Source organism: Aquarana catesbeiana, linkage group LG10, assembly GCF_042186555.1.
Source record: "Aquarana catesbeiana isolate 2022-GZ linkage group LG10, ASM4218655v1, whole genome shotgun sequence".
NCBI lineage: Eukaryota > Metazoa > Chordata > Amphibia > Anura > Ranidae > Aquarana > Aquarana catesbeiana.
The window spans coordinates 189,825,545-189,852,604 of NC_133333.1; the positions used below are offsets into that span (position 1 = coordinate 189,825,545).

Consider the following 27,060-nt stretch of genomic DNA (forward strand, 5'->3'; position numbering starts at 1 on the left):
TTACAATCTCACGAGGAGTTGGCAAATGGGTTGCTGGCTCATCTACTCTTGATACCAGACATACAGCTGAAGGTATACCACCTCTCACTCCTTCTCAACTCCAGTACTCAGACCCCTATTGCTGAGTTTCTATTGCTTAACTTCACTTTGCATTTGCTGACATCACAGGGTGCAGCTACATCATAGGTACCCCAGGCTGACAAACGTTGCTCTGTTTAGTTGTAACTACATCTTCACTGCCCGTAGGATACAGAGTCACCTCTAGTGCACCAACGGTCATCTACAGGGCCCCAATGTTAGCCAGCCAAAGATCCAGCTAGAGACTCTCCTTTCTTTAGTTAGTTTATGCTGATCACACAGGATGCCTCCTGTCAACAAGTATAGGCCTAGCATAGTCACTATCAGGATCTATGGGCAATATTGTTTTGTCATTGTTATGTAAGATTTCCTCATTGCCCACCTGGTACTCTACAGTATTGCTACAGTTTATGTGGATTTGGGCTATTTTAACATAGATTCTTGTGGATTTCCTTTGGTTTCTCATTCTAATTTTAAACCCAGTGTGCTGAACTGTGTAAATGTAATTGTTATTGTCTTGCATTCATTTATGAGTCAGCTCTCATAATAATACTCAATAATTTCACTTTCACCCATGGCTCCATTGTCTCCCTTATGATAGCCAGAGTATTGGGTGTTAAGGAATTTCTGTGTGTGTGTTTACTCCCTTATCCAGTAACCTGGTGTGTCAGCAGGGCTGAGGCCTTAGGAAAGTTGTGGCAGAGAACACAGGACCAATCTTAACCAGTGGCTCCCCCCCGAGGGTAGCGATACACTGGCTTCTTAAAAAAGGGCACACTGACCCCTCCAGAGGTCCCCTAGAATATATAGCAGACCCTTGGGAGTATGATATTCATTTGGAGGACCTTTGGGGTTTGTGCGCCATTTTTTCTTTTGTAAATGTCAGTGTTTTACAAAGACATGGCTTCCTTCTGAATGGAGTTTTCCTTTTTTTTTTTTTCTTTTGTATTCGCATTGTTACATGTTCCCCAGGAAAGTGTCCACCCCCATGCTATTTTTGACAACCCTTTTCCTTTATTTCAGAAATTTTGGATTTTTATTTGACAGATTTGGCTCCCATTGACTTGAGTGTGGTTAGGGTTTGGCATTCAAACTTCTTTGAGGTTTGCCAAACCCTGCTCAAGATGAACCCAGGGAAGTTCAGCTCATCCCTCGCAACATCTAAAATTTTAATTGTGCCTAAGTGGTACCTAAACAATTTACTTTTTGCCCTGAATTTTTCCTGAAACATAGCAGTGCATTTTCTGTGCCTAGGCACTACTGTTCCTTCAATCGCATTTCTGAATCTGCATTTTAAATCGAAGGCACTGTGACTGCTAGTCTTACAAGAAGCCAGATTTGTTGCTGTCACTATTGTACTGCTCAATTTTCTCCTTGATGGAGAGAAAGCTGCAGTGCAGGGCTCCCACTGCTTGTGCTTTATCCATTCTGTGGTTTTGTTTCCTTCACCTCTGCTTCTTGAATGAACCAGTGATCAGATCACTAGCCATCATGTTGGAGCAAAGATAAAAGAGAAACGTGAGGGTGCACCAGCCTAGTGCATTATCTTTGGATAAAAATTTATTTAAGAAGATAAAAAAGCCTACTTACAAAACATAAATAACGTAAGCGCAGTATATGGTCAAGTAGCAGCATTCAGTTGAACATGGACAATTCTCCAAAGGTCACGGAGGAAATCACAGAAATCACTGCCATATATACACATACTTGTAAAGACATATTGTTACTCAGCCAATCAAGAGCGTAACCCCTCCCCCTCCACCCAGCGGGCGGCAGGGGCGACCAACCGCCCACTGGGCGGGGGGGGGGAAGGGAGATGCCCAACTCGTCCTGTATACAATCCATGCAGCACATAAAATGAATAGCAACATTATAAATCGAATGGGCTGTATCACAAGGCTGCTCAGGAAGTCCCCCAGAAAATAATAATATCAGGGGTATGGTGCCATCATGGATGGTCCGTTATTACTGCCAATGGAACACCGGGAGTCCGTCATCACATCCGCATGTAACCTCGTACCTCGTTCATGCCTGAAGATTTCTTTACCATTCTGGGAGCTACCAAGCTTCTTAAATCACAAGGTTTCCTGTACATGATATTTGGTCTATCCAGGAGAAACCTACTCAGCACTGGATCATGATACCCCAGTCCTTCCTTAACACGCTTGACACTGTACAAGCCTGTTTTTCCACCCAGTACACGAATAAAGCAATTGAAATACAAAGCATCTTGTTATTGTGATCCCATTCGTGATATCAATTCAAGTATTTCAATTTATGTTTTACCATTTTTGTCACTGACATTATTGTCAGATCCACAGATACATGCTGCACCGATTGACCATTGTTGATGTATGTATGTATATACATGTATGGGGTCACTACACTTGTGGTTTACTGATTTCTGCATTGTATGTGGTTTTTATGCATTATCTGGTATGGTCTTGTGCGGCATGTGACCATCTCCTTCAGTACTGTCCTCCTGCTTAGTGCCGTTATGTTTTGACAGGCATCTATGTTAGACTAGATGGATATATCCCTGGAGGTTTCACCTCTGGAGGTTTTCCATAGAGTCACCCATTTGTGGGTTCCATTGATTATCATCATTATATATACATACCATTTTATATGCACTTAGTGGTCCTCCTTTTTTCCTTTTTTTTTTTATATATTAACTAATCAACTATTCATTTATTAATATTTATTTAGTTATATAGTTACTTATTTATCACTCCAATCGTGAAGTTAGCTAATTTGTCCCCTGAACTCCTCCCTATGAGGGCTGACTAAATTGCCTGTCCCTCTGCCTACTCTATCACCCAGGTGGTTTTTTGCATACCTGGCCAGCAATATACTGTTTTTGTTTAGTGCAGCTGAGCGGTCCCTCGTGGTAGACATGTGATGTCCTCAATTGGCCTCTATAGTTTAGTCTCCTCCAAAATGGCAGCGGTCTATTGTCGCCACCCTTGTCATCCGTAGGCGAGGGATGACGCAGGGGAAAGGATGCCGTGTCCGCCTTCTCCTCTTGCCTGGAACGCAAGCACGGTGGCGTGCATTCCGGGCAATCAATAGAGGTAGTATGTGCGGTACGAGGTTACATGACGTGACAACGGACTCCCGGTGTTCCATTGGTGGTAATAACGGCCATCCATGATGACACCATACCCCTGACATTATTATTTTCTGGGGGACTTCCTGAGCGGCCTTGCGGTACAGCCCATTTGATTTTTAATGTTGCTATTCATTGTATGTGCTGCATGGATTGTATACAGGATGAGTTGGGCACCTTCCTTCTCCCCCCCGCCCAGTGGGAGGTTGGTCGCCCCTGCCGCCTGCTGGGTGGAGGGGGAGGGGTTACGCTCTTGATTGGCTGAGTAACAATATGTCCCTTTACAATTATGTGTATATATAGGAGGACTCCTGAAGGAGGGTTCACTGCTGTGCTCTGAGGAAGGGGGGACTTACCCCTCGAAACGTGTCAACTGGCAGTGATTTCTGTGATTTCCTCCGTGACCTTTGGAGAATTGTCCATGTTCAACTGAATGCTGCTACTTGATGACCATATACTGCGATTACGTTATTTATGTTTTGTAAGTAGGCTTTTTTATCTTCTTAAATACATTTTTATCCAAAGATAATGCACTAGGCTGGTGCGCCCTCTTGTTTCTCTTTTATCTTTGACTACTAGGATTTCCCCGTCCTTGAGGGCAGCAAGGCCTATGACATTACACATTTGTCTGGGTATCCACTTGTGCGCAGGAGCGTTTTTTCTGTGCTATCATGTTGGGGCACTTTGACATGAGCAAACAAAGCCCTGTGTTTACCAAAATGGCTACTTCCACAAAATTACACAGTGCAAAGCAAGGTATGGTTAGTCAGTAATGAGAAAATGAATAATAACTCCTTCAGGGAGACCACAGGCAATACTGGTTTGCTAGTCTTTTGCCTTCTGCTTGTCTTTTTTTGAGCACAGTGTCTTCAGTTCAGTTTCTGTGAACATGTGGGGGAGCAAAGGAAAGTTTAGTATGAGCTGGCATGTAAATGTCCTCCTGTTTTGCCCTTCATGTGTAGAAAGCAGGTTTATTTTAAGAAACACAAAATGAAATCTACCATGCAAAAACTAGTTATTTTTTTACAGTTGGTCAGACCTGAAGTTAATTGTCATTTTAGGGTACATTTTTAAATCCCTGCCATTGGGGTATTTTAGATCTCCCATTCATCCAATTTATTAAAAAAAGCACAATGCATAACTGAGCTATCAGCAACTGTAGCAATTTTGTCTAAACATCAGATCCTTTATTTGTATAGTGTGGAAAATGACAGAAGTGCTCAGCTGTGATTTCATAGGGCCGTGCATTGGTGAGGAAAAGCATTTTTCATCTCATTCTCATCTTTCATTTACAGCTTCCACGGAGCAACTGAGTCAGCACAAATCACTGACATGAAATAAATAAGCAAGAACAGTACATCTCTCTCGCTTTGGTGAATGTGCTAAACCTCCCCTCTGGATCAAACATTCCTTGTGAAGCAGGAGTAAATAGATTGCTGATTGCCTTTGAGAATAAAGAATTAAAACTTTGCTTGAACTTTTCTTTGAATGCTAGAAGAATGCAAGAAGATTATAGTTACAGTTTATATAATATAACTCTGCACTAATTTAATGAAAGAAAAGGTAAGTTCCTTATCATAGACATTACAGTGTACAATATTTTTATAGGTTCTTATACCATATTGGTCATGCGATGCAATGAGAAAATGGATCCCCTTAGCACCACAACAAGAAATTAGGCAATGTCAAAATTCTTAGACTAAAACATTTACTCAATGAAGCTTCTATCAATAAAGCTTATTTAATTGACAATAACAATTTGTATGCAACTTATGCCTATTATGATGTTACATGACCAATATATTCAATGTCTTATGATTTGGCAAACACCTTTACAATAGATAGAATAAATAGAATTTGTTGCAGTATCTTATTGTCCTATGATTGTCTTCTGATTTTAAATAATATGTCTTCAACAAAATTAGAACTTGCAATGGATTTTTACAGGGCCCAGAGCACATCTTACCCATCCATGATCTATCGTGGATGCATAATTTCATTATAAAATCAAGAATAAATCAACAGAGCAGAAAATAAGAACCAGCAACTCAGGTTCTCTAAACAAAATAAGATAATAAAATGGAAAATCGACAGTGTATAATTTTTCTAACAATTACAAGGTCTTTTTATGAAGTTGATTTGTTTTGATACTTATAGGTTGCAGAGGAGACGGAATCATGCCTACAGGATCACAGACCATTAAATTTAACTTTTTTCTAAAGAGTTTTTAGCATTGAAATGGGCGTAAAGTAATAACATTAATGCTGACAAACACAGGTACCAAAGGTGTACATATTCAGTCAAAGGAGCAGATAAGGCAAGTTGTATGCAACAAAGCATACAAGTAGACAATTAACAAGGAATCAGTTTGCTAAAGGCAAATGAAATAAAAGACCCAATCACAGGCTGCAGAAAAAGTGCAATATAATATATTCCTTCCTTGGCTGCACACCTTTTTCACTTCTGCCCTCCTTTTTCACTTCTGCCCTCGCTAGGGGTGATCGCAAAATAAAAATTATACTTACAAACCTAAACAGTAAAAGTGCATTGAAAAGAATAAAAATACTACTTGTAACATGTGTTTTGGGGCTGGTATCTGAACAACAGAGTTACAAAAAAGTAATAATCCCTCCATGGAGGTCAGCATTTCAAAAGTTACACAACCTTCTTAATAACATGGTAAGGGAGTCAACATCCTCCTTTTATCTTTATATAGAATGACCTTCATTGATCCCTTCTCTATTTAGCTACCCCATTTAACCATTGTTAGGATAATGCACATAAACTCTAACCCTTTTCATTTCTTGAATACCTTTAAAACCAATTTAACACTTAAAACCTTAAACTTATTGCAGGTATTATCACCAAACTTTAGTATATAGTTATCCACATTCAGACACCTATAATTGTAATTAAATAACTTATACAATTTCAAGTATTTATAAAAAGCAATTAATGTTAAAAACAATAGTACAGGGATTTGTTGCACCAGATACAAAGGAAATAAATAATAAAATGCAAAAAATAAAAAGCTGCTTGGTATAATTGAAAGAAATAGAAAAGGAAGTGTAGCACTTAAAAATAAAAATCAATAATAAAATTGATCAAAAAATGTTCGATCGATCAGCACATAATCCCTTTAAGGTGTCTTCATATATGGAAGGAAAGATAGACCATCACCATCACCCAATAGTACTGACTCTTACCATCAGTGTATGGGGTATACACTTTTAAAAATACTGAATAGCGGCACCATCGATCCTTCCTACAAACACTGTTCCACTCCACATGTGGTTAAAGCTGCTCCACCTCATGTAAGACCATTAAGGGTGAGGGAATCACTCCACATCCAGAAAAGACCTACTGCAGGCAAGCTCCAGCATCCACATATATATAAAAATAGAAAGGAACGCTCATTGCGCAATGATCGATACAAACCAATTTATTGAAGATAAAAATGGATCCACTCACATTTAGTGTAGGCAAAACAGGCATGTAGAAACGTCCAGCGTTTCAAACCACTAAGATGGCCGCCACATCACTGCCCACGATCTGCATTACACGTCCCAGACTTCACCCAATGTTTCATCAGAAGAGTCCATGAGGTGTACCCTTAAAATATTACTCCATAACTCCTATGTCCAATAAAGTGCACATCATTATACAGTATATCGCAATGTGAGTAGTGGAGTATCTGAGCATTTTTTGAACATTTACAGCAGTATTACACTATATTAGAATTTTTGTTTTTTTTAACTTCAACATTCACTTTGGAGCAGGTGAGGAAGAATACCTCCTCGGAAGGATACATAACTGGGAGAACACAAAAGGAAGAATCTACAACAGTGTTACACAGAAGACTCACTTATGGAGCTGGAGGATAAGCGTATATAGGTAAAGGATACACGAGTGGATCAAAAAATGGTGTTCTATTACATTTAAGTAGAACATACTACACTATATAGTTTTTGATTTTGGAGATTATCAACTGGAGAAGGTGGGATCAGCTTGCAAATTGGGATTCTACTATAGAAAGAAACCAAGGAAGAGAGAGATATTTTGAACTTGCATATATGCACTTTACCTATGTTCACACCTATGCACTTTTTTGTGTGTTTTCCATTTTACATAAGTGCACTACAGTCCATGTAACACAGTTTCCTATGGTACACGTTCACAGCCGGAGAGTTTTTGGAAAGGGTCGGAGACTTTTACTATAGCATAATATAGCACATATATAGAGTCTGAAAGGCTGCGCACCCCGGATAGCAAATCTTAGAAAGAAGAAAAAGGTTCCCCGTGGGGTTTTTTTAGCAGCAATTGAGAGTCACAAAAAGGTGTTTTTTATTATCAAAAAGCAATATGACAATACTGTACAAAAGATAAAACATGAGCTCTGGTATACATTGTGTGAGACCATAGAGTATGGAGAAGGGGGAAAAATGGTTGACAAAACCAAACGCAGTACAGATTTAAAAATCACTTAGAAATTCTCAGCTTGCAATTGGTTGTAATGTCTGATGTATGGAAAAGGCCCCAATGCATTTCGACCTAAATGTCTACAGTCTTCTTTAGGGAGTTCTCATATTTCTATAGATACATCAAAAGGCAAATTTACAATCATGCATGATGTGATGTGCAGTCATAATTGTTTATACATCTATCATAAACATAAAAGATGATTATCACATCATATTTACCCTCTCCATCTAATAGGCTCACTTAACCAGAGACCTCTTTAATAAAAAACACACATAGAGATAGCAAATGGTTTCCCCATTGAAGATCCTGGAAAATGCTGATTAGCCGTCCTCACCTCCACCCCCGGCCGTGGGGCTTACAAGTGGTCACACCAAATTGGGCACCCCAAAGGATAAGGCAGCTGGGAACAAGCAACACCTGCAAGTCATCACAATTATTCTAATTAATAACTACTGTATTTTGTGGATTTGTTATAGATATGATATCTAGGCTTAACAGGAAGATAATTACTGGGAAGCAACAGACCTCCTTAAAAACGAGATCATACTGGGGGTCATTTACTATAGCGCCAAAAAATTCTCCTGCAGTACCAAAAAATAACTCTCAAAAAAGGCCAGAAAGACTTCAACTCTCAGAAAGTCAGCGCTAATGCAAATGGAAAGCAGAGCTATTGCGGCAATAATGCCTGTCAGATCACATATACTGGAATAGTGGAAGTCAATGGGGCTCGAACCTGCAAAATCCAAAGTTCTCACTGAAGGCTTATATGCAAGTTCTGGCCATTTTTTCGGGAGCAGTGATTTTAATAATGCTTAAAGTGAAACAATGAAAGTGTAATATTCCTTTAAATTTCGTACCAGGGGGTGTCTATAATATGCCTATAAAGGGGCGCATGTTTCCTGTGTTTAGAACAGTCTGACAGCAAAATTACATTTCAAAGGAAAAAAAAGTCATTTAAAAGTACTCGCTATTAATGATTTGCCGGTCTGACAATACACATAAAAGTTCATTGATAAAAACAGCATGGGAATTCCCCACAGGGGAACCCCGAACCAAAATTTTAAAAAAATGAAGTGGGGGTCCCCCTAAATTCCATACCAGGCCCTTCAGGTCCCATGTTGATGGGGACAAGGGCCTCATCCCCACGACCCGGTGACCTCGCCCCCCTCTGACGCACGGGGACTTCCCTGTGGCCCCGCCACCCGTTATTTAAGAACCGTCAGAAGAGGAGAAGTGTCACACAGTGGGAGCCTCCCTCCATGCCATCATGGATGCGGAGCGGCCCGAGGAGAAGAAGGGAAGAAGATACCGTGGAAGAAGATGCCGGACGAGAACACCGGAGGAGGAACCAGAAGAAGAAGATGGAGGAAGAAACCAAAGGAAGATAGAAGACAGAAGAAAGAAGATAGAGGATAGAAGAAAGAATAAGCATTTAAATAAAGGAATTGTCAAAAACTGTCTCTTGTAATTTTTAACATTTTGGACACTTTTTTGTGAAATGGTCCATTTCACACAGGGGGGAGGGCCGGGATCTGGGGGTCCTCTTGTTAAAGGGGGCTTCCAGATTCCGATAAGCCCTTCACCCGCAGACCCCCACAACCACCGGGCAAGGGTTGTGGGGATGAGGCCCTTGTCCCCATCAACATGGGGACAAGGTGTTTTGGGGGGCTACCCCAAAGCACCCTCCCAATGTTGAGGGCATGTGGCCTGGTACGGTTCAGGAGGGGGAGCGCTCTCTCGTCCCCCCCTCTTTTCCTGCGGCCTGCCAGGTTGCGTGCTCGGATAAGGGTCTGGTATGAATTTTTGGGGGGACCCCACGCCATTTTTTTTTAAATTTTGGCACAGGGTTCCCCTTAAAATCCATAACAGACCTGAAGGGTCTGGTATAGATTTTGAGGGGGACCCCACACCATTTTTTTTTTAATATTGGCTGGGGTTCCCCTTAATATCCCTACCAGACCTGAAGGGCCTGGTATGAAATTTAGGGGGACCCCCCACATCATTTTTTTAAACATTGTGGTTCGGGGTTCCCCTGTGGGGAATTCCCATGCCGTTTTTATCAATGAACTTTTATGTGTATTGTCGGACCGGCAATTCATTAATAGCCGCGAGTAGTTTTAAATGACTTTTTTTCCTTTGAAATGTCATTTTGCTGTCAGACTGTTCTAAACATGGGAAACATGCGCCCCTTTACAGGCATACTATAGACACCCCCCAGGTACGAAATTTAAAGGAATATTACACTTTTATTGTTTCACTTTAAGCATTATTAAAATCACTGCTCCCGAAAAAACAGCCATTTTTAAAACTTTTTTGCATTGATACATGTCCCCTGGGGCAGGACCCGGGTCCCCAAACACTTTTTATGATAATAACTTGCATATTATCATATAATTTAATTTCATTTATGCTGAGTCCAGGCACCCTTCAGATTATATGGTAAGAATGTATGGCAGTAGATGGTGATTGAGCACTATTGTTGCTGTACACACCTCTTTTACACATACCTTTTTTTAAATAGTGTGTATGCCCTTTTTTCATTTAGAGCCTACCTAAATCAATTTTATGGACCTGATGCCTCATACTCGAGAGGCCACAGCATTCTAAACAAATCTTATATAGCGATCAGGTATTAAATAATGTCTTTATTGCTCTCACTAGCACTCACTCTTCACTCACTTTTATTTGTCTTTTTTTTTTCACTTATCATTTCTTATAGATCTTTATATTTTCATTAAATTATCCTATATTTGTGAACACAATATATATATAGCATACTTACAATATACCATTAACTACAATTGATCACCTGTTAAGAACTCATATTTTTATCACGTGTTAACCTCATATAAGGATATTCATCACTACACCCCAATATAGCATTAATTATAATTGATCACTGTTAAGAATTTGCATTTCATCACTTGTTAAGTTCATTTAGTAAAAATTTAATGCTACACCACAACATGATAATTCAATAATGTCGTTGGAAATCTCATGTTTTTCCAGGACATATAACACAGTATGATTTAGTTTTTAAGGAGGTCTGTTGCTTCCCAGTAATTATCTTCCCGTTAAGTCTAGATATCATATCTATAACTGTCATGAAGCTTGGAATACTGAAGTATTTCTCCTTTGATTCTATTACACAGTAGGGGGGTCGTCTGCCCTGTCTTAAGGCTAACCCCCTCCAGACGGCTCCATGGTCTGGAAGGAAGGCATTGTTCTGTGTTTGACCATTTGTTTATGTACTTTAATTACCCCCTGGGGCTTCTCTGTGTCATTACACATATCAGTCCACCTATTCAAGCTATCGGACCACTCTCTGCTGACCTTGTTTCAAGTCCTCATTTGCATGGACAAGAGGACCCGAGTGAAGACTAAAGTGTACTTTATAATTGACCAATAGGAAAGTGGTTGTTGGGGGTGGGGTGTTCAAACTGCTGTGTATAAAAGTGTGTGTGTGCATCAATAAAAGTGAGATTCCTGTTTGAACTTACATACAGCCTGCCTAGTGTTTGTTCTGAGCTATCACAACTGGATTAGAATGGCACATAGCTGTAGTTCGAATCCCGGAGCATTGGATGACCGAACCATCAGACGTTGCGATTTGCAATCTGATTCTATAGCCACAGAGGAGTGTCGGGAGAGTGGAACCGAGCGAGCAGGGGCTCGTTACATTGGTTGGCAGCGGTGGGATTTGCTCTCCAGTTACTGGGACACTCCAAACCACCACAGTGAATGGCCAGCTATGCAGCCTGCAGGAGAGCCACGCTGAAAGATTTACTTGAGAGCCGTGGAGGGACTGGTGGGACAAAGAAGGACACCCTGATCAGTGAGCTAGCCAAGATGGATCAGAGGGATGGTGATGCGGGACCCCGGTCATTTGAAGACTTGTTTCAGCAATGAGTTCGAGAGCGGTTGGCATTATATGGTGCTAACCCATCAGAGACCGCCATACAGAATGCCATTAGAGACATCCAGCTGCAGGATGAGCGACAAGAGAGATAACTAGAGTGGCAACATGAGTGGAGAATGGCGGAAATACGGCAAACGGAGACAACACCTAAAGATACAGCGCCTTTCCGTAAGTTGCCCTTTCGGACGTTGAAACTATTTAAGGAAGGAGAGGAGGAAATTGAAGCATTCCTGCAGGACTTTGAGAGACTATGCCAGATACATAATGTACTGTACCAAGATTGGGTTGCCTTACTGGCGAGTAATTTGACTGGCAGAGCAGCCGATGCATATCGGGCCCTAGAGGACGAGGACGCTAAAGATTATGACCGGGTAAAAGAAGCTCTGCTGGCCTGATTTGCCATTACACCTGAAGCCAGTCGGATTAAGTTTAGAGAATCCCGGAAACAATCCCGGAAACAAGCCACAATAACATACGTGGAGTGGGCACATCGTCTGCAGCGGAACCTTAAGGGCTGGTTCCATAGTGGACATCACCCAGCTAGTACTTTTAGAACAGTTCTTTAACCACACCCCTCCGGTAGTACAGGATTGGGTGCGAGATAAGCGACCACAGACTGTACAGCAAGTGGCTACTTTAGCCGATGAATATCTGGACTCTCGAAGGTCAGGTGAAAACGAGCGCTATCCACTATCTCGGCCCAGTTTACCAGCCTCTAACCCAACTTCACTACCTCAGTGGTCTGCCTCTAGACCCCTAGCCCGACCCAACCCTCCTAATGGACCTAAGTGCTATACCTGTAACCAAACCGGTCATCTGCAGCGATATTGTCCTACCGAGGTACAGAGAGACTGCTCATCCATCCAGACCAGTGGCTCATTGCTTCCAGAATGAGCCCAACCATCGAGATGTTCAGGAAGAGGGTGGCGAACTTTTTGAGGCTGATCCTGTCCAAGCTGCTGCCGGAGATAATCGACAGCACCATTGTCAGGCAGTATGGGTTAATAGGCAGCCAGCCCAGGGACTCCGCGATTCTGGGGATACGATTACCCTCATCCAGCCTCACATGATTCCCCAGTCGGCCCGGACCGGCCAGACTGTTGCAGTCAGGGTAGCAGGGGGAAAGGTGCTACGTTTATCCACCGCCCAAGTCCTCTTGGATTGGGGCTCAGGTGCGAGTGGGATTACTACGTGAGTTATCGGTCAAACCGGTCATCTGCAGCGATATTGTCCTACCCGATCCACGAGGTACCTAGAGACTGCTCATCCATCCAGACCAGTGGCTCATTGCTTCCAGAACGAGCCCAACCATCGAGATGTTCAGGAAGAGTGTGGCAAACTTTTTGAGGTGCTACGTTTATCCACCACCCAAGTCCTCTTGGATTGGGGCTCAGGGAAGCGACAAGTGCGAGTGGGATTACTACGTGAGTTACCCACGGAAGTACTTTCGGGGAACAATTTGGGGCATTTGGGGCATTTGACAACCAGCCTATAGGATTCCCGGAGCAGTGCAAGAGGGGATGAGAGCGGAGATTAGGGAGATGCTAGAGTTAGGGGTGATCGAACCATCGGCAAGCCCTTGGGCTTCCTCTGTAGTATTAGTCCCAAAATGGGATGGCACGACCCGATTTTGTGTGGACTATAGGCGACTGAATGACTGTACTGTGACAGATACCTACCCTATGCCACGAATTGCTGGACAAAATAGCTCAGGGACATCATCTGATGACTATTGACTTATGTAAGGGCTACTGGCAGATTCCCTTGGAAGCAATTCCAAAGTCGGCCTTCATCACCCCGTTCGGCCTTTACCAGTTTCGGGTAATGCCATTCGGGATGAAGAATGCTCCGGCTACCTTCCAGCGGATGATAGATGAACTCCTCGATGGTCTGCAAGATTTTGCATGTGCATATCTTGATGACATCGCAATCTATAGCCAGACATGGGAGGAACATCTTAGACACCTGGGAATAGTGCTAGATAGGATCCGAGCCGCTAACCTGACCCTGAAGCCAGACAAATGTAATATCGGGATGTCTGAGGTGCAATATCTGGGACATAGAGTGGGATGTGGGAAGCAGAGGCCAGAACCTGCAAAAACCGAGGCCACCCTGAACTGGCCAGTTCCCAGAACCAAGACCCAGGTACTTGCATTTTTAGGGACAGCAGGGTACTACAGGAGGTTTGTACCCCACTATAGTGACATAGCCAAACCCCTGACGGACCTGAGCAAAAAGACTCTCCCTAGACAGGTCCTGTGGTCCCCGGAGTGCGAGACAGCGTTTCATCAGTTAAAAACCGCCCTAACGCAAGCTCCCATACTGGCGGCACCCAATCCTAACAAACGCTTTGTCATTCATACAGATGCCTCCATGTTCGGTCTGGGAGCCGTACTAAGTCAAGTTGGCGATGACGGGAAAGAGCACCCGGTCGTATCTCAACCGAAAGTTGTTACCCCATGAAGTTGGATATGCTGCCGTGGAAAAAGAGTGTTTGGACTTAGTCTGGGCTTTAAAGAAGTTGCAGCCCTATGTGTATGGACGCTCTTTTACCATCATGACGGACCACAATGCCTTGATATGGCTTAACCAGGTGGCGGGAGAGAACGGCCGATTACTAAGGTGGAGCCTGGCTTTGCAACCGTAAAATTTCACCATACAATATCGGCCAGGGCCTCAAAACGGGAATGCAGATGGGTTATCCCGGCAGACCGACCTGGAACCTTAAGACTACTTTTCCAACATCCTCGAGTTGACCCGTTCGGGGTCCCACTGTGGCTGTTGGACTGTTTCCCAGGGGGGAGTATTGTCATGAAGCTTGGAATACTGAAGTATTTCTCCTTTGATTCTATTACACAGTGGGGGGTCGTCTGCCCTGTCTTAAGCCTAACCCCCTCCAGATGGCTCCATGGTCTGGAAGGAAGGCATTGTTCTGTGTTTGACCATTTGTTTATGTACTTTAATTACCCCCTGGGGCTTCTCTGTGTCATTACACATATCAGTCCACCTATTCAAGCTATCGGACCACTCTCTGCTGACCTTGTTTCAAGTCCTCATTTGCATAGACAAGAGGACCTGAGTGAAGACTAAAGTGTACTTTATAATTGACCAATAGGAAAGTGGTTGTTGGGGGTGGGGTGTTCAAACTGCTGTGTATAAAAGTGTGAGTGTGCATCAATAAAAGTGAGATTCCTGTTTGAACTTACATACAGCCTGCCTGGTGTTTGTTCTGAGCTATCACAACTGGATTAGAACGGCACATAGCTGTAGTTCGAATCCTGGAGCATTGGATGACCGAACCATCAGACGTTGCGATCTGCATTCTGATTCTATAGCCACAGAGGAGTGTCGGGAGAGTGTAACCGAGCGAGCAGGGGCTCGTTACAATAACAAGTCCACAAAATATAGTAGATATTAATTAGAATACTTGTGATGACTTCCAGGTGTTGCTCGTTCCCAGCTGCCTTATCCTTTGGGGTGCCCAATTTGGTGTGACCACTTGTAAGCCCCACGGCTGGGGGTGACCCCCTTCGGGGGTGGAGGTGAGGACGGCCAATCAGCATTTTCCAGGATCTTCAATGGGGAAACCATTTGCTATCTCTATGTGTGTTTTTCATTAAAGAAGTCTCTGGTTAAGCGAGCCTATTCAATGGAGAGGGTAAATATGATAAGCCTAGATATCATATCTATAACAAATCCACAAAATACAGTAGTTATTAATTAGAATAATTGTGATGACTTGCAAGTGTTGCTTGTTCCCAGCTGCCTTATCCTTTGGGGTGCCCAATTTGGTGTGACCACTTGTAAGCCCCACGGCCGGGGGTGGAGGTGAGGACGGCCAATCATCATTTTCCAGGATCTTCAATGGGGAAACCATTTGCTATCTCTATGTGTGTTTTTTATTAAAGAGGTCTCTGGTTAAGTGAGCCTATTCGATGGAGAGAGTAAATATGATGTGACAATCATCTTTTATGTTTATGATAGATGTATAAACAATTATGACTGCACATCACATCATGCATGATTGTAAATTTGCCTTTTGATGTATCTATAGAAATATTAAAAAACTCCCTGAGGAAGACTGTAGACATTTAGGTCGAAATGCATTGGGGCCTTTTCCATACATCAGACATTACAACCAATTGTAAGCTGAGAATTTCTAAGTGATTTTTAAATCTGTACTGCGTTTGGTATTGTCAACCATTTTTCCCCCTTCTCCATACCCTATGGTCTCGCACAATGTATACCAGAGCTCATGTTTTAACTTTTGTACAGTATTGTCCTATTGCTTTTTGATAATAAAAAACACCTACTTTTACTAACCTTTTTGGGACTCTCAATTGCTGTTAAAAAACCCCACGGGGAACCTTTTTCTTCTTTCTAAGGGTCGGGGACTTTTTTCCCACAGCAGATGGCATTTGACGTATAATAGACTTAAATGGAGTCGCACCAGAAATGCAAGTGTTGCAATTTTGATGCGTTTTTTCATTTGTTTTGCATTTTGTGTTTTTTCTCCTTTAAAAACAATGTACAGTCAGGTACATAAATATTGGGACATCGACACAATTCTAATCCTATTGGCTCTATACACCACCACAATGAATTTGAAATGAAATGAACAAGATGTGCCAGCCTAAAGTCTGGAATGCATTTTCAAATCTTCAGACAGTTCTTTGCTACGAGGTGCCATGTTGCACTTCCAGTGACCAGAGTCATGAGAGAGTGAGAGCGATAACACCAAATTTAACATACCTGCTCCCCATTCACACCTGAGACCTTGTAACACTAATGAGTCACATGACACCACACCGGGGAGGGAAAATGGCTAATTGGGCCCAATTTGGACATTTTCATTCAGGGGTGTACTCACTTTTGTTGCCAGCGGCTTAGACATTAATGGCTGTGTGTTGAGTTATTTTGAGGGGACAGCAAATTTACACTGTTATACAAGCTGTACACTCACTGCTTTACATTGTAGCAAAGTGTCATTACTTCAGTGTTGTCACATGAAAAGTTATAATAAAATATTTACAAAATAGTGAAGGGTGTACTCACTTTTGTGAGATACTGTAGGTAAGCAGGTAGCAGGGAAGCTGACAGCCAAATGCAAAAAAAGGTCCTTCAGGTCTGGAATGGAATTGAAGGGGAACCCAATGCCAAAATCCCCCCAAAAAATCACATGGGGTCCCACCCAAATCCATACCAAACCCTTATCCGAGCATATATAGTGGATAAAAAAGAATGCGCTGGAAATTAAATTAACCCTAACAATAAGCTGCAACACAAAGTGAAATACACACAAATACAAATAGACACAAAATATGGTTGCGCTCTAAATAATGTGCATGTGAACCTTAACCTTATAAAACGTAATCATGAATGATGAGTAAGCGATAAATCAAAAAACAGTCCCAACTATGAAGTAATTGACTCTGTGGGTAATTCTGTAACGGTAAATCAAAGTCCCAATCAGAAATTCTTTTGGTGAGGTGAGTCATTGACAGAAAGTGAAACAGCGTATGAACAGTTCAAAGAAAATCATGTGACTTTTGCTTGACAGACACTGTGAATCCACCACCATAAGGAATGTGCGCTTACCAGCTGCACAGACAAGAAATGCAGAAACACCCAGCCAGGGCCTTTTCCTCAGTGGTATTCCGATACCAATCCAATCACCGCATCTGAGGGGCGTAGCTGGACGAATCCTCCACATTAGGCTTGTACACAGCTCAATAGATGATGGCACAAACACAGCTCAGAAAAAAAATGCAAAGAGTGGTCAAAGGTAAAACCTGCTAGGTTTTTATTAAATGTTAAAAACAGAAAGGCCTGCAAGTCATATCGATAGAAAAGATATTTAAAAATATGCGGCCACCTGGCTGCAGTATACACGCCCGTGCTTACAAACGTATTGCGTGGTGACCTCAGCATGTCGCTTCTCCCAAAAGGGCTGGCTGCATATTTTAAAATATTTTTTGTATTGATACGCCTTGCAGGCATTTGTGTTTTTAACATTTAATAAGCAGCTTTTTCCTATGGCCACTCTTTACATTTTTCTCTGAGCTACGTTCGTGCCATCATCTATCGAGCTGTGTACAAGCCTAAGGTGGAGGATTCATCCAGCTATGCCCCTCAGACGCGGTGATTGGACTGGTGTTGGAATACCACTGAGGAAAAGGCCCTGGCTGGGTCATAGCCACTAGACATGTGCATTCGTTTTCGTCCAAATGCATTTTCGTCCGAATTTCAGGTATTTTCGTTATCGTTTTAACAAACGATAACGAAAGTGCAGAGTCCGAAAAACGAAAGATCCGACATAAACAAATGCTTTATTTTCGTTTTCGTTGCTACAACAGTTCGATATAGATAGGAGATTCGACATGATGATGACAATAACAATCTGTGTCCATCAAACCTGTGGTCGAATGTGCCTAACCTTAGCTCTATTAGTCCAAGATTATTCTACATAGAGAGAAAAGTTTCGACATAGAGAGAAAAGATTCGACGTAGGGGAGGAAAGATTCGACGTAGGGGAGGAAAGATTCGACGTAGGGGAGGAAAGATTCGATGTAGGGGAGGAAAGATTTGACGTAGGGGAGGAAAGATTCGACGTAGAGGAGAAAAGATAAATAAAAATAATGATGATGATGAATGTTATTGGCTGATTGTAACCAAAGAGGAGGAGCAGTAAAATAGCTAGAACTAAGTACACATGTACTTTGGCTTATGGTGTCTGTTGAAAGTTCTAAGAAGATTCGACGGAGCAGGTAAACTATATGGCGTTGTACAGTTTAGCTGCTCCGTCGAATCTTCTTTGAACATTCGACAGACACCATAAGCCTTCAATGACAAATTCGACCTTAATTTGGATTTTCGGACGAATGCAATTTTTAACGAAAAACGAAATAAATAAAAACGAATTTCGGGAGTAACTCAATAAATTTATTTTTCAGACGAAAACGAAATTCCGAAACGAAATATTTCAGTGTGCACATGTCTAATAGCCACAGGCATTTATTTGCCTGTGCAGCTGGTAAGCGCACATTCCTTATGGTGGTAGATTCACGGTGTCTGTCAAGCAAAAGTCACATGATTTTCTTTGAACTGTTCATACCCTTATCCGAGCATGCAGCCCAGCAGGTCAGGAAAGGGAGGGGTGCGCTTACCATGGGGGGGGTGTTTTGGAGCAGGGGGGTTGCATGCTAGGGTGGTGACATGACAAGAGGGCAGGGCCACCAGGCGATGTCACCTTTACCTATTTAAGAACTGTCAGATGGATGAGCGGGCAGAATAGGAAAGGACCCTATCACATAGGGGGGCAGGATTCTGATAAGTCCCCTGCCCGCAGACCGCCACAACCACAGCCCAAGGTTGTGGGGTAAAGACATGAGGCAGAGCCCCCCCTGCCCCAAAGCACCCCCTCATGTTCAGGACATGTGGCCTGGTATGGGTCAGGAGGGGGGGCTGGTCGCTCGTCCTCTCCCTTTCCTGACCTGCCAGGCTGCATGCTCGAGTAAGGGTCTGGTATGGATTTGGGGGTCTCCATGCCACTTTTTTTATTTTGGTGTGGGGTTCCCCTCCAGATCCATACCAGACCCTAAGGGCCTGGTATGGATCCTGGGGGGACCCCACTCCTTTTTTTTCACACATTTTTTTTGCAATTCTTTTTTTTACATTCAGCTGTCAACGGGGAATCCCGCTGACAGCTGTTGGCTCATCAGGTGTTAAGGATGCGGCGACTGGCTTCCTGACCCGCTCCATAGCAGCTATATACAGTGTTTTTAAAGGAAAAAAAGCATGCAAAACGCAAAATGCATGAAAACTGCATGCAAAAATGCATACAAAATGTGGGTTTAAAAACACACCGCAAAACTTGCCTGAAAAACACATCAACTGCATAGATGTGAACCTAGACTTTATTGGACATAGGAGTTATTGAGTAATATTTAAAGGGAACACATCATGGACTCTTCTGAAAATAACATTTACTTGTAATGAATAATATTTTTTTTTCTGCTGAGGGTGGCAGGTTGTCTCCAGCTGCTGGATTTATTCACATTTGATCAAGGGTGGTTCCAGTGCACTGGTATTGAGTACTAATATGAAAACCTTATTAAGGCTCAGTTTCCACTATTGCACCCCAAAGTCGTGCGATTTGCAGTGCGACTTTGCAATGCGATTTTTGTTGCGATTTGATGCGACTTTCCAAACAACTTTGTGCGACTTTGATGTTCTGCGATTCAGTCATAGTGATGTAATTCCTTATCCTGCTTAGTTATTTCCCCTTCCTCTTTCGTTGTCACGTGTTGTATAGTGCTTAGCAAACTTGTTGGCTATGCAATATGTTGGGTCAGCAGTCATTATGGCTGCTGTAGCAGCATTAATAGATGAAGAAGAGCATAACTGGAGGAGAAGGAATAGATTTTGGATCCATCCCGTCATCGCCCAAAGGGAAGGAAGAGGTCAGTTTTGGGTCCTTTACAACGACCTCCGTGCTCATGAAGAGAAATTCTTCAACTACACAGGGATGTCAATTAGAAGGTGAGAACATTTGTTTATGTCAACTTTCAAATGCTCCAAGATATATTTAGGAAAACGTGTATATGCATGGTCACTATGACTCTTTTCTAATTTTTAGCTTTGAATAGCTAGGAGTGTTAACAATAACCTGATCAAATATTTTTAAAAATGGAAATAAATTTATAAATGGTTTATTTTTAAATGCTCAATGGAGCTAATAGCCATACATTTTCTCTTTACCGTTTTGATGAATTGTTGGCTTTGCTCTCTAGCCATCTAGAGCGACAAAACACCAGTTTCCGAAGGAGTATTCCAGCTGTTGAAAGACTCATTATAACATTGAGGTAACTTTTCATACCTACTTTTTCTTCTTCTTACCTCATATGTGGTATTTGGATATCCACATCATTCTTTCATCCTCTTTACATGGATTGAAATAATAAATACTAGCATGTTATTGTGGGTGTGATTGTTTTGACAATATTAATTGTCCCTGTACATCACCAGTGTCTTTCTCCTGCTCCTCTTCTTCCTTTACTTCCTCAGGCACCTCCTTCCAAGGTAGTTTTTAGTTCTAATATAGAAGTAGCTTATTGTTAATATGTATCATTCTAATAAACTGTATTTACTCTTCCATTTTAGGTACCTGGCAACTGGACATTTTGAGTTCTTGGTTGGCAAAACTACTGTCAGCAATATTGTACATGATACCTGCAGAGACATCTGGAATGTTCTTAGTGATTTTGTACTGAAGAAGCCCACTCCCGAAGTTTGGTGCAAGATAGCGGAAGTTTTCTGGGACTGATGCAATTTTTCTAATTGTGTTGGGGCAATTGACGGCAAACATATAAAAATAGTGATGCCCATTGACAGTGGAACAAAATTCTTCACCTATAAAAAATATTTTTTGTTTGTCTTACTAACAGTGGCTGATGTCAATTATTGTTTTAGAAATATAGACATAGGATCGTATGGCAGCAGCTCAGACTCCAGTATTTTTGCACGATCATCTTTTGGAAGAATGTTGAGGGAAAATGGCCTGGACCTGCCACAGGACTGTCCGTTGCCAGGAACAAATGACTGAGTGAAGAGAAGAGAATCTTCAATTACCGCTTAACAAGGGCAAGACGGGACTTTGTACTGAGCAGACATGTGAGACAGGAGCTCCTGCATTACGGACACACACTGCGTGAATCGCAGCTTTCAGCAGCCCTGTCAGGATCTGTGCGTGGTCCCCTGTGTCTCCCAGCCTCTCGTGGTACCACCTGGTGCAATTGGAGCGGCGATCTTTCCTGGACCAACTATCCGAGTGATAGGCCGTGGCTCCAGCCTATTCTCGTGGATCGGTGGCCATCTTGCTCCACCCGGCGGCAGTACCGACATCGCCTCCTGAGGTCTCTAGCTCTCCTGTGGACATCTCCCTCTGTGCAAGCCGTTTGGATGTTCATCCTAGCACCCGCGGCCGACGATCCACGAGATACCACTCCTGTATTGTCCGGAATCAACATCAAAACAGGTGAGACGCGGCCATCTTGCTACACCCAGGCACACATCAGCAGCCTCCCTATCTCTCCTGAGCCAGATAGACGCCCTGCCACAAACCAGGAATACCCCACCATACAGAGCGAGACTCTGATCAAAGATCACAGGGGTCCCATCAACATCATTAGCGCTGATGGCAGCAGAGACCTTGTCCCAATAGCCACATGCAGTGGCCATCTTGCTTCACCCGACAACAGGGATACTGGGGCTTTTCCATACCCCCTGCATCTGGATTGCCTCATACAAATTCAGTAGCACCACCCAGCATATCTACTTGCAAGATATAGCCCTTATCAAAATACTCCCTTCTTCATCTCTGCCTCAGGAAGTGCAGTTCACAATAACATTCATAGGAGTAGCGGTCATATTGCTACACCCCGCCAACATTTCTCTGCTTCCCCTGAATCCTTTTTTCTGGTGTACTTAATCCCTGCACTAACAGGGCTTCATAGCCCCCTCATCTGCCTATTTGTACCCCCCTCAGCGGGGTGGAAGTTCATCACTACCCTTAACATAAGCAGAAGGGGATAAAATAAGTTAAAGCAGAGGCGTGGCCTACACATGGCACTGAACGGACGTGTTTGAGAGGAGCTCCGTCCAGCCACTGACCTGAAAGCAACTAGCAATGTCATCTAAAGCATCAGGTTCCCGTCCAACCTTGGGAAGACTCTGGCTTCACATTTATCAGCCACCGACTCCATCAAGCGATACCTCGCCGTCAAATGAGCCAGCCCTATCACGCGGAGCGGGCAGGTCAGAACTTCAAGGTCGATTATCTCTCCCTCCTCACAAGCTGCCTCCGCTCTTGAGAGTTCCCCTGCCTCCTCCTGCAGCTCGTATCTCATGGATGACCCTGGATCACTGGCAGGCTCTGAAATGTCTCCACTGGCAAGTGAACTTAAAAAAGAAATAGCGGGCATGTTTCACAGGATGAAGAAATCCATTAAGAAGGAGATCTCCGCAGTGAGGGCAGACATGGCGCACATACTAGACAGGGTTGAAGAGACTGAGCAGTGACAAGATTCCCACGAAGTGGCCATTAAAGAACTTCAAGAGACTGTTACCGAATTAGCTTTTGCACACCGGGCCTCACTGTACAAACTGGAGGATCTTGAGAACTGCAATCGCAGAAACAAGCTGCGCATCAAAGGGTTGCCAGAAGCAACCAAAAATAATGATTTAGAACCTTCGATCTGCGGTATTCTTAACACAGTCTTGGGTAACCCCGTCACCGACACACTGAGATTCGACCGAGTACACTGCGCTTTGAGACCTTGTAAGGTCACTTCCGACCAGCCTAGGGATGTTATATGTCGCCTTCACTATTTTGAAGATAAAAATGCTATCATGGCCAAGTTGCGGAGTACTCCTAACATTGACTTTGATGGAGCACTTATCAATATTTTCCCTGACATTTCGAAGGAAACCCTTGACCGGCATAGGGCACTGAAACCTCTATTAGCCCAACTGAGAGGAGATGGGATTACATACAGATAGGGCTTCCCCGCATGCCTGATTGCTACCAAAAATGGCAGCTCCTTCACGCTCCGGTTGACTGAGGAGCTCTCATCCTTCCTTCAAGAATGAAACCTACCGCAAACGGAGCTCCTGGGTTGGCAAAATACCATACCCAACTTCACAGCCCCACAGGCTTCTCAATGGCGGAAAACCCCGTCCAAACAGAAGTACACTGCGACCCCGGGCTCTTCTCCAAAAAATGGGTGAACTGCCCTTTGATTATGCCTGTTACCACTGTTACCACTTCTACTCAGGAAGGCCCTAGCCTCCACCCTAACTCATCACCTTTCCATCTCAGCACCCTCTCCCCTGGATACCCCTGAACTCAGTTTGCTTCCATATCCTTGTGACAACCTCAAGATTCTCTTGTTTTATTTCCCAATATTTGATCGCACCGTGTTGTATTAATAACCCGTTTTGTATGTTTGACTAGGTCTCTGTTTTGACATTGCTAAAGTTCATTACTGTTTAACCCTTTTTATAGGTCATGTGCTGACGGAGCCTACTGCTCCCTGTTTATGCTCTCATTCTGGCATATGTCCCATGTCCCCCTCCTTTTGGGGTTGGTGAGTGTTAGCAGCCCCTACATCTCTGTTGTCGGTCTCTTCCTAGAGGTCTTGACAGCTGCTCGCTCTCTCCCTCCCCACAGGAACCACCGCAGATTTCTATGTGCATATTCTCCAACTCCCACTGATCTTACAGATTGTAAACAATATTTCTGGTTGTGCTTTTTTTTCCTTATCTTCTCTTTTCTGGCCTATCTCTACTACTTTCACCCCGTCCGCTCCTCCCTTCCTCTATTTCTGGCTTTCATGGTTGTATAAGCTGAAGATTCACTTACCACTGACATAATGGCTACTCTAATGGTTCTCTCATATAACGTTAGAGGTCTCAACGCACCCACAAAACGACATCAAGTATTGCGAGAACTAAAAAACTTATCTTGCTCGATTGCTTTCCTTCAGGAGACTCATTTGACCCATTCGACTTCTGTTAAGTTATATTTGCCTCGTTTCCCAAATTGGTATTACAGCTTGTCAGATACCAACAAAGCCAAAGGAGTAGCCATTGGGTTCAGTTCCAGTGTGTCTTTTCGCCTCATTGAAATGTTAGGTCGCTTCCTTTTTCTCAAGGGCTTTATAGGTAATACCCAGTGTACCCTAGCAAATGTCTACTGCCCTAACCACAACCAACCCTCTTTTTTCACCCAACTTCTCACGAAACTCTCACACTTTGCTGAAGCTTTACTTATTCTAGCGGGAGATATAAATATGCCATTAGATCCCATTAATGACACCTCACAAGGTCGATCCAATATCCCATTCAAACGACTAGCATACGTTAAAAAAAAGCTCTTGGATTTACAACTAATGGATGCTTGGCGATTACCACACCCTAAAGAAATAGATTACTCCCACTTCTCCAAAATGCACCAATCCTATTCTAGAATAGATAATATCTTTATAGATCATTTCTACCTCCCTCTCCTACGCTCAGCCTCCATTGGCATTGCATCTATCTCAGACCATGCACCTGTTTCTATACGAAAAAACACAAAAAAAACTGCGCTAGAAGAATAAACATAAAAAAATTAAATAATTAAATAATAAATAAAGCTGTAGCAATCAGTGAGGTAAACACAACAAACAAAATAATATATAAATGCCGCACTAAAAAGTCTATGTGAAAAAATTATTGGTGAAGAATAATCAAATCCTAATTAATAGTCCATATAGTGAAAATTCAATATAAAATCCAAAAATAATGATCTCTATAGAAAGCCTTGTATGGTGATGGTAAAAGTCCAAAACAATCCCAACTGTCCAATCAATAATATTCAGAAATATGTCAAAACGAAATGTGTATAATCCCAACTGATGAATGGCGTGCTTACCAGATTGCAAGCCAACTTGGGCAGGTGGCTTAACCCAGCCTGGGCCTTGAGGTAGACCAGTCACAGTGGGGTATGACGATTTGCACTCACATAAGATGTATGTTGAATCCACGGAAATTTATTTATCCCAAAAAATAAAGTGACAACATAGCGTAATACTGACAAATAAATAAGTGATTGAATAAAAAAGAATGACACTCACAAGGTGAATGAGAAAAAGACTTTCAATAATTAAACACCCAGTGTTTATAAAAATTATTAACCACGGATACCACCCAAAAGGCCTCCTTACCAGATGACAATTGATAAGTGCAAATCGTAAGGGTAAGTTTAGCGAACTGCAAGTGAGAAGATCTATAGTGCACCCAACACCTCACAGAAAACCTGCTTACCAGATGGTAAATAACAAGTGGTAAATCTTGCAGTAGTGTGAAACATCAGCCGAACTTAAACCAGTGATTGTACGGAGAGGGCACCACCACCGCACAAAGGGCCTGCTTACCAGATGCCAGATCCCAGAAGGCTGATTGATAGTCAACCGGATGGATGAACAGCTGATTAGATAGAATGGTGGATGTTCCGTCCCCACAGCCTCAACCAAGGGCTCCACGATTCACATGATGTATAGGAACAATGCCTGTGGGATGGTGTGCAGTGCACACCATCCCACAGGTGTGCACAGGTCTATCTAATCAGCTGTTCATCCATCCGGTTGACTATCAATCAGCCTTCTAGGATCTGGCATCTGGTAAGCAGGCCCTTTGTGCGGTGGTGGTGCCCTCTCCGTACAATCACTGGTTTAAGTTCGGCTGATGTTTCACACTACTGCAGGATTTACCACTTGTTATTTACCATCTGGTAAGCAGGTTTTCCATGAGGTGTTGGGTGCACTATAGATCTTCTCACTTGCAGTTGGAAAATGGTCCCAATTTGGACATTTTCACTTAGGGGTGTATTCACTTTTGTTGCCAGCAGTTTAGGCATTAATGGCTGTGTTGAGTTATTTTGAGGGGACAGCCAATTTACACTGTTATACAAGCTGTAGACTCACTACTTTACATTGTAGCAAAGTGTCATTTCTTCAGTGTTGTCACATGAAAAGATATAATAAAATATTTACAAAAATGTGAGGGGTGTAATCACTTTTGTGAGATACTGTATGAGTGGGGGAACAAACCAGGCAGACAGTTAGCTAGATCCCTTAGGGCCAAAAAGACTTTGTCTTTCATACTCAAAATTAAACTCTCATCAGGCGAATTAGTACATGCTACCCCCCAAATCACCAAAGCATTTCGAGATTTTTACGCTGACCTATACAATGTTGAGAGTGGTCTAGCCTCTATGTCCCAATCTGAGAAACGTAAACATATCTGAGGCGCTTACCCCCAAAGGAGCGGCTAAATAATTGTTATATCCATAACTCACGTTTCCCACCCAACCCTCGCAGCCCATATATTCATTACTCACAGTCCTTAATGCTTTTTCACTTGCTTTATTTATCAACACGAATTGGGATGGGAGAAGGACTTCTTTTGAGATGCTTTTTTGTTACATTATCATCTTTCAATGGCTCTTACAGGAGAATTAGAATCAATTGTGGATAGTTGAGAAATCACTTTGTGTGATTTCTTTAATCAGGGAAGATGGAAGTAGATTTGATAGAGAATAATTGACAAAGAGTCACTCTGAATACACTCTGAATTCTTCATCTGCATGACTTAAAAAGAACAGTCCATATCTCTATATGTGTGCTTGCAGCTTCACCGCTACCTTTTTACCACTACTTCCCATCTGCATGGTACTTCCAAGTTGAGCTAAAGAAAAGTCACTCTGAATAACTCCTCCCGCTTGACTGATTGGAATCCCGGGGGCATTGCTGAACCCAAAGTCATAGGCTATCACTGCCCATCTCACTGACTTACGTGCCAACAACCCTCAGCCTCTAGTAGTACCTTTCCCTTGGGCTTTCACTCACGTGATCAATAGTCCATGTGCCAT

The 27,060-nt window shown here is 42.7% G+C and overlaps 1 long non-coding RNA gene across 1 annotated transcript in view; it reads left to right on the forward strand.

The window, feature by feature from the left end:
* The window catches only part of LOC141111084 (uncharacterized), a 161,376-nt gene that overhangs the window by 92,761 nt on the left and 41,555 nt on the right, over window positions 1-27,060 (forward strand). The window contains exons 2-3 of the long non-coding RNA XR_012236377.1: window positions 4,483-4,750; window positions 6,967-7,081. This is a non-coding gene — a long non-coding RNA (uncharacterized lncRNA). The remainder of the gene's footprint in view (window positions 1-4,482; window positions 4,751-6,966; window positions 7,082-27,060) is intronic.